This window comes from Colobus angolensis, unplaced genomic scaffold (genome assembly GCF_000951035.1).
Source record: "Colobus angolensis palliatus isolate OR3802 unplaced genomic scaffold, Cang.pa_1.0 Scaffold175, whole genome shotgun sequence".
NCBI classification, from domain to species: Eukaryota; Metazoa; Chordata; class Mammalia; order Primates; family Cercopithecidae; genus Colobus; species Colobus angolensis.
The window spans coordinates 4,704,136-4,709,088 of NW_012114877.1; the positions used below are offsets into that span (position 1 = coordinate 4,704,136).

The following is a 4,953-nucleotide window of genomic DNA, read 5'->3' on the forward strand; positions in this document are numbered from 1 at the left end:
ACAGAGGCAATCCAAAACATAAATATTCAGTAAAATGAATGAAACAATAACTTTTGGCCTTGTAGCAAAATATAAGCCCAAAGCATTTTTCTTTTGCTTTTAGCTGAAACGTTCATAATGTGTGTATAGTTACCAATTTGCAAACACCTGACTTAGGAATGACACACCAAACAGCTAACCTTGTTCTGAGCCCTCAAACTTTTATAACCAGTATTATAAAAGAACTCAGGAGAGTGATTTTTGGAAGAAAAGTCTAAAAAAGAAAAAAAAATCCAACTGGAGACTTTAGAGCAGTGGTCCTCAAAGTGTAGCCTGCCTCAGAATCACCCCCAGGGCTTGCTTAAACACAGATTGGTAATCCCACGCCAGAGATTCTGACTCTGTGGGTCTCAGGTGGGACCCCAAAATTTGCATTTTTACCAGGTTCCCACGTGATGTTGATGCTGCTGATCTAGGGCTCCCATATTAAGAAGCATTGATTAAGAGTCTTTGAGGTCAGCCAGCCTGGCTCGCACCTGTAATCCCAGCACTTTGGTAGGCCTAGGTGGGCAGATCACCTGAGGTCAGGGGTTTGAGACCAGCCTGCCAACATGGTGAAACCCTGTCTCTACTAAATATACAAAAATTAGCCAGGTGTGGTGGCAGGTGCCTATAATCCTAGCTACTCAGGAGGCTGAGGCAGGAGAATCACTTGAATCTGGGAGGTGGAGGTTGCAGTGAGCCAAGATAGCACCACTGCACTCCAGCCTGGGCAACAAGAGCGAAACTCCGTCTCGGGCGAGGGAAAAAAAGAAAGAAAAAGTGTCTTTGAGGTCAAAATACTGGAAAAGGGACTAATGAATTGTTAGAGATAAATTCTATTACTTACCTTTGGAAACCACACAGAAAACAACAGAACTACTTGGTAGAGTTGTGGTGAGGATCAAATAAGAAATTATATGTAAAGTACTTAGATATCTAATGAATGGCAGCTTTTACTGATACTGTTACATTGTGGCTCCTCTGTTTTCAATATCTACTGAAGTATTACTGAGATGTATCTAGGCACTAGGAATATAAAAGTGAATGAAAGCCAGGCTTGCTCCCTGTCCTCACGGACTTTACCGTTTGATATTGATAAAATAATCAGTTGTTAAAAGGAAGACTTTTGACAAATTAAACTCAACAGAGTTTATTTGAGCAACGAACAATTCACAAATCAGACAGCTGTCAGAACCAGATGAAGTTGAGAACTCTGCTCTGCAATGTAGGCAGGCAGCATTTATAGACAAAAAACAGAAATGAGGTACAGAAACAGCTTGATTGATTACAGCTCAGCGTTTGCCTTATTTGGACATGGTCTGATCAGTTGGCAGCCTGTGATTGGCTGAAGCTCAGCTGCTATGATTGGCTGAAGTGCAGCTATTTGTTATAAAATATACTCTTAAATTAGGCTTTTGGTTTATTTAGGTACTGAATTGGATTGCATTTGTTATTTAGGGACTCAGTACAGAGACAGCCTCAGGCCAAATTTAGTTTAATTTAACACAGTCAAATTAAATAAAATAACAGCTAGAGCAAGCACTAGGAAACAAGGTTCAGAGTGCTATGAGCATATGTAAAATTAAACCTGACTGGTATTTTCTGACTGAATTTTTTCACTGTCTGCTTTACTGTATGAAATTTTACCAACTAGAAATTCATTTGATTTGACCATCATCTGTCCTCAGAGGACAAATAACCTCTGCAAGGTATTTTATATGGTTAGGGACACTGAAAAACCACAATAGACAATATTTTCCCACACTTAGTTTTTCTTTTTAAATTGTGGTAAAATACACATAACAGAAAATTTACCATTTTAACCATTTTTAAGTGTACAGTTCAGTGGTGTTAAGTACATTCATAATGTGCAACCAATCTCTGGAGCTTTTTTAATCCTGCAAAACCAAAACTCTTACACTCATTAAAGAAAAACTTCCCATTCCTCCTCCCCTCAGTTTCTGGGAATCGCCATTCTACTTTGTCTCTATGAATTTGACTACTTTAGGTATCTCATATGAGTAGAATAATATTTTATTTGTAATATTGTGACTGGCTTATTTCACTAAGCATAACGTCCTCCAAGTTCATCATATTATAGCATGCCAACATTTCCCCCCTTTTTTTCTTTTTTGAGATGGAGTCTCACTCTGTCGCCCAGGCTGGAGTGCAGTGGTACAATCTCGGCTCACTGCAACCTCTGCCTCCCAGGTTCAAGCAATTCTCCTGCCTCAGCTTCCAGAGTAGCTGGGATTACAGGCGCCTGCCACCACACCTGGCTAATTTTTTTTATTTTTAGTAGAGACAGGGTTTTACCATGTTGGCTAGGCTGGTCTCAAACTCCTGACCTCAGATGATCTGGCCACCTCGGCCTCCCAAAGTGCTGGGATTACAGGCGTGAGCCACTGAGCCTGGCTAGTTTCTCTCCTTTTTAAAGGTCAATAGTATTCCATTGTGTGTACAGTATATACCACATTTTGTTTGTCCATTAATTCATTAATGAACACTTGGGTTGCCTCCCTGTTTTGGCTGTTGTGAATGCTTCTAAAAACATGAGTGTAGAAATATCTCTTTGAGACCCTGCTTTCAATTCTTTGGGTTATATAACTGAAGTTGAATTGCCAAATCATTTGGTGATTCTGTTTTCAATTTTTTGAGGAATTGCCATACTGTTTGCCACATGGCTGCACCATTTTGCATTCCCACCAACAGCATACATAGGGTCCAATTTCTCCTGTCTTTGCCAACATTTGTTATTTTCTGATTTTTTTGATAGCAGCAGTCCTAATGGGTATGGGGTTTAGATTTGCATTTCTGTGATCATTAGTGATGTTGAACATCTTTTCATGTGCTTATTGGCCATTTGTAGATCTTCTTTGGAGAAATGTCTATTCAAGTCCTTTGCTCATTTTTATTTTATTTTTATTTTTATTTATTTATTTTTTGAGATGGAGTCTCGCTCTGTTGTCAGACTGGAGTGCAGTGGCACAATCTTGGCTCACTGCAACCTCCACCTCCTGGGTTCAAGCAATCCTCTTGCTTCAGCCTCCCAAGTAGCTGGGACTACAGGCGCCCACCACTACACCCAGTTAACTTTTTGTATTTTTGGTAGAGCTAGGGTTTCACCATGTTGGCCAGGATGGTCTCGATCTCTTGACCTTGTGATCCGCCTGCCTTGGCCTCCCAAAATGCTGGGATTAGAGGCGTGAGCCACTATGCCCGGCTTCTTTGCCCATTTTCAAAATCAGGGTTTTTGTTGTTGTTGAGTTGTAGGAGTTCTTTATATATCCTGGATATATTAACCCTTATCAGAAATATGAATTGCAAGTATTTCCCCCCTGCCTTTTTGTTCTGTTCCTTGTGTTTTTTGATGCACAGAAGTTTTAATATTTTTATGTAGACCAATTTATCTATTTTTTTCCTTTTGTGGCCTATGCTTTCAGTATCATATCCAAGGAATCACTGTGAAATCCATTGTTATAAAGCTTTGCTCCTATGCTTCCTTCTAAGAAATTTTTAGTTTTAGCTCTTATGTTTAGGTCTTTGATTGATTTTGAGCTAATTTTTGTATATGGTATAAAATAAGTCACTAATACTCTCTTCAGCTATGTCTAATTTCTGTTTAACTGATTCACAGTTTTAACATTTCAACAATTATTATGTTTTTACTAAAAATCTAATCTGATTATTTTATGAATCTGGCCATTTTGATAGTTTTTTCCTTGCTTATTTGTAAATACTTCATTTTTAATTAAAAAAAATGTTTCCAGATAGTTATATTTTGTGCTGATAACTTCAATATCTGAGGTCTTTTGGAGAAGGGGTTCTAATGATTTTTTTGTGGTTTCTGTGAACTCTCACTCATAGTGTCTTGCTTTCTTGCATGTTTGTTGATCTTCTTTTTTTTTTTTTTCATTTTGAGAGCAGGTACTGTTTATTAAGCTGAGGAGACTCGAAAAATAATCATGGTAGACACCTTAGTTCATTCTTCTAATAAGCCTATTGATCTGGTCCTCCCTGTTGCCAGCATCTCCACCTTCTACAAAATGGGTGGTCTTTTTCATCATTCCACCTCATGGAAAAGATAATTTGAAGGGCCACAGGAAGTTATTTGCCTCTTTGAAGTGTTTTCCAACAGTATAGATCTCATGAATCAGATCCTCCAAGCAGATGATGCCATATTTACCAAGAGATCGAGCAATCAAAGCGTTATCTGTCAAAGCAATTCACTTCTTATTGATTTTGCCATAACCACGCTTGTAGATTAGCTCATTTACTGACTTCAGATTGGGGTACCCCCATTCAATATATGGCTCTACAATCCTCAGCATGTTAATCGAAGCCTTGTTGAACTTCACAAAGGTTCCATTGAAGATTTGACGAAGGCGAAGAAGCTGCAATACCTTTTGGACCTTTGGACTCACGCCGTTGATACCTCTGATCCTGATGACAAACGCCAATTTGGGTTCAGCAGGTACATAGAAGTTGCCAGCTTTTCTTGCCATCCTCGCCATTCGAATTTCAGTTCTGTACATCTGCCTATATTCCTTGTGATAGTGCTTCGCTTTTTCATAAATAAGCTTCCTCCTTGCCTTTCGAAACATCTTTTGGGCAAACTTCTTTCTCAGGCGCTTGATCTTCAGCTCTGCGAAATTCCTTCACTTTTTCTTCAGGGTTTCTGGTACAGCAGGAACCTTCTTCTTCTCTTCTGCACCCTCCATGGTTCCAGCTGGAAAAAGAGGACGTTTGTTGATCTTTGTTTACTAATTCATATTTTATCTAGTCAATTATTTATTCTATTCATTCAGTGAATAGATATGGAGTGCATACTCTCTCTAGCCTTTGTTTGTATGTCGGGCATACAGAAGTAAACAAAGTAGATAAAATCCCCTTCATGGAGTTTATATGAAGGAGAAGAAGAGAGAGAGAGAG

The 4,953-nt window shown here is 38.9% G+C and overlaps 1 pseudogene; it reads right to left on the reverse strand.

The window, feature by feature from the left end:
- Nucleotides 1-3,998: 3,998 nt before the first annotated feature.
- Nucleotides 3,999-4,742, reverse strand: LOC105509396 (annotated as a pseudogene).
- Between the last annotated feature and the right edge of the window lie 211 nt (nt 4,743-4,953).